The sequence below is a fragment of the Lagenorhynchus albirostris genome, chromosome 14 (genome assembly GCF_949774975.1).
Source record: "Lagenorhynchus albirostris chromosome 14, mLagAlb1.1, whole genome shotgun sequence".
Lineage (NCBI taxonomy): Eukaryota > Metazoa > Chordata > Mammalia > Artiodactyla > Delphinidae > Lagenorhynchus > Lagenorhynchus albirostris.
This window is the reverse complement of record NC_083108.1, coordinates 62979312-62986097: the sequence shown is the minus strand read 5'-3', so window position 1 is coordinate 62986097 and position 6786 is coordinate 62979312.

Below are 6786 nucleotides of genomic sequence, written 5' to 3'. Positions count from 1 at the left end.
TGAAGTCATAAGGGTTGGGCCTTAATCCTATATGACTGGTGTCCTTATAAGAAGAGAAAGAGACACCAGAGCTCACTCTGTCTGTCTGTCTGTCTGTTTACCTATTATCTAGCTACCTAACTATCCATCTATCATCTATTAATCTATCTGTATCTCTTATCTAATTTTTATTTCTTAATCTTACTTTATTTTTTAAAATATTTATTTATTTATTTGGCTTCCCCGGTCTTAGTTGCTGCATGTGGGATCCAGTTCCCTGATCAGGGATCAAACCAGGGCCCCCTTCATTGGGAACGTGGAGTCCTAACCACTAGACCACCAGGGACTTCCCATATCTATCTATCTATCTATCTATCTATCTATCTATCTATCTATCTATCTCTGCACATACACGAAAAGGCCACGTATGTGAGGACACAGCAAGAAGGCAGTCATCTACAAGCCGGGAAGAGTGGGCTCACCAGAAACCCACCCTAAAGACACCTTGATCTTGGACCTCTCGCCTCCAGACTGTGAGAAATGAATTTCTGTTGTGTTAAGCCCCCCAGTCGGTGCAACTTCGTTACGGAAGCCCCAACAGGCTAACACAGGCCCAACATTCTTTCCTATAACTCCACTCCTATATTTCTCCAGAGGCACTTAGGAGGCATCCATACGGACCCGGAAACAGAGGAAGCGCACAAACAGAAACCAAGCCACCGAGGGAAACAAAGTTTTCTCTGCAAAAAGGGGCGTGAGCCCAAAATCCTGGGGGAAATCATTGTTTCCCCATCTGTTCAACACATAACCACCCTGCTCCTGCTCTGCCAGGCACTGCAGATGCCATGGCAGATGTGAGGGCAAGATCCTTGTCCTCACAGGGCCTACACTCTCTTGGAGAGTCAGGCTGGTGGACCTGTTGGAGAGGCAACGGCCCTGAAGGTGGCTGTACTGCAGTCCCCGAGCCTGGGCCCGCGATGTCCCCCGTCATCCTGTAAAGCCCTGTCCTTCTCCGGCCGCCATCTTGGCAGACTGCTGACAGATGCTCCACGTCCCCCAGAATCCTAACCGTTGAGGGAAAAGGAGTTGATTTCTAGCATTCCCCAGAGATAAGGATTGAAAGGAAATGTTAGCTGGGCTCAAGGAAGAGGTGAGACTGCATCTTACTTCTCATCAGCCAGCGGATCAGTCAGCATCTTGCAGGAAACAGGACACAGCCATTGGAGGGTGTTAAGGGTTGAATTGTGTTCCCCCCAAATTCATGTAGAAGTTCTAACCCTCCCCCCAGTACCCCAGAGTGTGACCTTCCTGTGACATAGGATCTTCACTGAGGTAATTAAGTTAAAGTGAAGTCATTAGGGTGGGCCCTAATGCAAAAAGACTGGAGTCCTTACAAGAAGGGGAAATTTGTGACTTCCCTGGCAGTCCAGTGGTTGGGACTCCACTCTTTCACTGCTTAGGGTATGGGGTTTTTTTTGTTTGGTTTGGTTTGGTTTTGGTTTTTATTTCACTTATTTATTTTTGGTTGCGTTGGGTCCTCGCCACTGTGCCTGGGCTCTCTCTAGTTGTGGCGAGCAGGGGCCACACTTAGTTGTGGTGCGTGGTCTACTCATTGTGGTGTCTTCTCTTGTTGTGGAGCACAGGGTCTAGTCATGCAGGCTTCAGTAGCTGTGGCACGTGGGCTCAGTAGTTGTGGCACACAGGCCTAGTTGCTCTGAGGCACGTGGGATCTTTCTGGACCAGGGCTCGAACCTGTGTCCCCTGCATTGGCAGGCGGATTCTTAACCACTGCGCAACCAGGGAAGGCCAAGGGCCTGGGTTTGATCCCTGGTCGGGCAACTGAGATCCCACAAGTCATACGGCTCGGCCAAAAACATAAATAAATAAAAAGAAGGGGAAATGTGGGCAGAGACAGACACTCAGAGAGGGAGACCGTCTGAAGTGACAGAGAGAGAAGACAGAGATCCCTTGAATAGATCCGTCCCTCAGAGCTCTCAGAAGGAACCAACCCTGCCCACACCTTGATGCTGGACTTCCAGCCTCCAGAGCTTTGAGGCAATAAATTTCTGTTGTTTAAGCCACCCCGTCTGTGACAACTTGTTGCTGCAGCCCTAGCAAACGAATCCAGAGACTGTTCCAAGATGGCCCCACAAGGCCCCTTGTCATACAGGCTTGTCCTCTCACCAGAAGCTGGAGTCTATGTTTCCTCCCCTTGGCTCTGCACAGGTCTGTGACTATGGCTGAAGTGACCCGTGCGAACTGGGTGTCCCTGAGCAGCTGGGTGCGCACTGGGGCTCTTGTCTCACAAACACAGAATGGAGCAAACATGCCTCTGGCTCCCATGAACCCCTGCGTGGCCTCAAGCTGCTCTACGTCCAATCTCCTGGTCCTCTCAGAACTAGCCTCCTTCCTTTGGTGCTAATTTCAATGTCACCTCCTCTGTAGTCTTACCTGACTGCCCCAGGTAAGCAGGCTTACCCCATCTTGCTCTACTACTTTCATTTTTGACATGAAAGTATACACTACTTTCATTTTTGTCAAAGTGTTTATCCAGGTTTATCCTTGTGCATCTGTGCGAGGACCACAATCTGTGCGAGGACAAGGACCGTTTCTCTGTATTCATCACTGAATGTACAACCCTTAGGTAATACAGTTCCCCTATAGATTCACTATTGTGTAACAACGTGAATGAATGAATGAATGAATGGTGCTTCTCTCATGGGGGTGACGGCCCACACAGCAGCTGGTGGGCACACAGGGTGTGGGCAGCAAGTGGCACCCATGAGCAGCTCATGCTCTTCAGCCTCTCGCTCTGGGTGACCAGCTGGAAATTCTAACACAGCCAATTGAGTTCCTGAGCCCCACTGCATGCATGTCGCCCACATTGAGGCCCCAGTCCATTGAGAGGGGACCAGACTCACGACAGCTGCCCTGCCTCTAACTAGAACCACTAAAAATCTACCTTCTGCCCCTGCTGAAATCACACAGGACTATACTATCAACCAAACATCATCAAACATCTTCCTAAGTGTAGAAGTGACCCACAGCTGAGCCCCAAGAGTCTCAGGGTGGAGGAAGTGGGGTTAGAAGGGCAGAGGGGTCCCCCCTCCCGTCTGACATGTGGGGGCAGGGAAGGGACGGGAGGAATGTTCTCTTAGTGTAAAATCATGGTGGGGGCATGCTTTGTTTCACTTTTTTTTTGGAAAAAGTATCAACTACCGTGCAAAGACCGGGTCGAGAGGAAACAGCAGGGGAAGGATTTTACAATAAATGGATCGACATTTGCGTGGATCTACATTTGTAAGCAGTCATTTTCCATCATAAAATAAGTAAAATGAGGTAGTTTCTCATTTCAAATCAGTGAACAATGAATTATCAAAGTAAAAATAGGTCAGTGCTTCCTTTTTAAGATTTTTCCACTTTGCCTTTTAAACAATCATCATCAGAGATATTTTTGTTTGTTGTATGTCCACACTGTAGATGAATAAACAAATTTCAGTAAGTTTCTGGTGGTTAGTTTAGTTTTGGGACTTTTTTGGTGTTTTGTTTCTGCATTGAGCCATATTTGGTCATTTACAGCTTCCCCTAACCTGTGTGGGCATTTGAGTGTGTGACTCTCAGCACAGGGTGACCTTATTTGCTTTTTAACATCGTCATTCCGATATTTTGATGGTACCAAGAAGAAACACTTTTGAGTGTTTATCTTTTTTAAAACAATTACTTTTCTTCTTGAATGAATGAAATAATCAATCCCTCAAACATTTGAACTAAGCCCCCAAATCCAATCAGGCTTAGCTCTGGGCAAAGAATATGAAAGTGCTGAAACTTTCTCTTCTTTTTAACAATTTACTTAATCAGATTAATCTAATTAGGGCATTTAACAGAGCTCTGGAAGGGAGAGATTCTCTCACTCCCTTGGGAGGGATGGAGGTCCAGACACACCAGAACTCCAAGCTTGTGTGTTGCCTGACCAGCTGAAGGTGGGATACTCCAAGTTTACTTAACGTTCTGTTTTCCATAAGGAATTGAGTTGGCCAAATTCCTGTGCCCAAGATGCCATTTTCCCAGTGTATAGTTACCAACGGGGATTCCCTTGGAATCTCCCTCTCTCTGAAGTCATTACTAAGAGTCAGATCAACTCTTCCTGTCTACTGACAATTGAGGGAGCAGAATTCTGAGCTGAGGACCAAATCTCAGAGGCTGGAGACTGAAGGAGACTGTGGCCATCCTGACTGAAGGAGCTGTGGCCCCGGCTCGACCCCCACCCCCACCCCCACCCCCACCCCCATTCATCCAGATGTTTGCCAAGCATCAGGTCCTGGAAGCTGAGGGATGGGTGAGGGAGATTGGTAGAGACTGGGGGATTTCTCTAACCCCTTTATAACATAGGATTTACAAACTCAGATGACGCTTAGAGCATTCAGGTGAGTCTGGGGCAGAAATTCTGCTCTGCACACTGATGTGGTTGGACCCCTGGGGCTCCACAGCCTGGGGAAGGATCCATATTGTTGGCCCCCCTATCCTGGGAAGCCCAGGGCACAGTTACAGGGTGCAATGCCCCAGGGGCCAGAGGAGCGGGAGATAACAGAATCACTTGGTTGCACAGAGCGAGTGGGGAGCAGGTTTCTGCCCCACTTGCCCGTGGCCCTGGAGCTCTGGTGGTGCGCTGAGGCTGTGGTCACGCGTGCCACAGTAATAAGTAGCCTCGTCCTCGGGCTGGAGACTGGAGATGGTCAAGGAGGCCGCGCTGTTGGACCTAGAGACTTAGAAGCGGGGAGGGACCCCCGCGGGCCGACTGCTATCTGCAAAGACCACCAGCGTGGGGTCCCCGCCCAGCACCCTCTGGAGCCACCTGGCATAGCTCCTGCCAAGGTTGTTGTTGCCCCCAGAGCACTGGATGATGACCGTCTGTCGCAGAGTCCCCGAAACCGAGGCCAGCTGGGTCAGCACTGACTGCGACCAGGACCATGGAAGGAGAGAGACAGAAAGCAGTCACCCTGAGCTGAGAGCCGGCACTGAACCCAGGAGGAAGGCAGGAGAGGAGCCCACGTGCCCTGCCGGGCTGTGTCCTGAGACCGCATCAGCCGGTCACCTGGGAAAAGGGTGAGGAGGGTGAGGGGGAGCAGAGTGGTCCAGGCCATGGTGGAGGGGCCCACAGAGCTCCAGTCCTGAGACCACAGCGGAGGCTGGGTTCCCGGGTCCCTCTAATACCCGCTGACACCTTCGTGGGGCAGAGATGCAGGAGGATGCTGCTTCCTGATTGGCCCCTGCCGGCCCAGGGCCCTGCTCTGGGCATTGACTGCATGGGGTTGGGGAGTGCTGGCCTCCTGGAGCCGCCTCTCTGGGGCGGAGGGGCGCCTGGTCCCATCGGGACCCCGCGGGTCCTGGCAGAGCACGGCTGCAGTCAGTCACACCCGGGTGAAGGCCCTGTTGGCGCAACTACCTTAGAGTCCCCTTGGGGGTTCCCCGTTGGGAGGTCGCCACCAGCTGTCCCTTTCGGACAGCTCCACAGCGCCTCCTGCCGGCTGCAGATGCGCGAGCCCCAGCACAGGGATGAACTTGGGGGCGATAAAATATATATCGTTATTACAGCTGACCTCTAAAATTCATCATTTCCTTCATTTGTGAATACAGGCAAAAAACCTCCACAGTACTGGCCATACCTGTTTGTCACCAACAGAAGTAGCAGCTCTTTTCAGATCACCAACCTCCAAATACAATTTACACTTATCACTGCATCCAAATTCTGGTAGCTATTAGATCACACCTGCTGCTACACTATCATAGACTTGTTAATTCTGCCATCGTGATGAGTGTGCATCAGGACAATTGGATTTGTTTGTAATCCTGTGCATTTGTCAGTGTTCTCCAGACAAAGACATCCAGGACACACCTGCAGGCAAGCGAAGCTGGGTTTCTGGATTCACTGCACTGTGGGAGCCGTGGGGTGTCTCTGTAGGAGGGTGTTAGGAAAGAATTATTAGGGGATTTGGACTTATGTTAGGGAATTTCGGGGAAGGTACAAGGAAGCGGGGCTTTGCTGGTGGTTGGATGCTGTCAGGAAGCCGGGTGATCCTATCACTGGGTACTGTCCTCATTCTAACCCCAGAGGAGGGAGCCCAGAGGAGGAAGCCCAGAGGGGGGGCCGAAGCTGTAGCTGGGAGAAAAGTAGCACTTACTCACAAAAGCCAGCATGGGGGGATGTTTGGTCATTTTGTGGTTTGAACAATGCTCACGTTTTCCTGTGTTCATATATGACTGTGGAGTGGTCTTATTTTGTCTTGATCCAGCAGGGTCCCAGACTGGCCTTGTCTGAGGCTGGCTTTCTGTGAAATTATGCATGTTCAGAGGAGCTGTAGGCGCCAGGCCAGCTCCCGGCAACCCAAGACCTGGCTGCTCGGACCAGCAGGCTCCCAGCTGTCAAACGCCATCTTCCCTCTCTCACATACATATCTTAAGAAAATGATAGTGGTTTTATGAGTATTTTTTTTAACATGTGTCAGTCTAATTGTTCTGCAGTGCCCAAACTATTCCTCACTTTCTTTTGCTTTATAACATGTGTGGAGATCTCTGTGTTTACAGCTGCATACTACTCCATCACCTGCATGGCACATTTTGCTTATTAATTCCTGACTGTATTGGTTTCCAAACTTGGTTGCACATTAGAATCACCTGGATGCCTGGGTCTCCCCCATACCTATGAAACCATAACATCGGGGGCAGGGCGTCAGAGCCAGGAATCAGTGCTTTTTTAAAGATTCCAGGTGGTTCCAATATGCTGCCAAGTTTGGAAACCCCTGCTCTTTG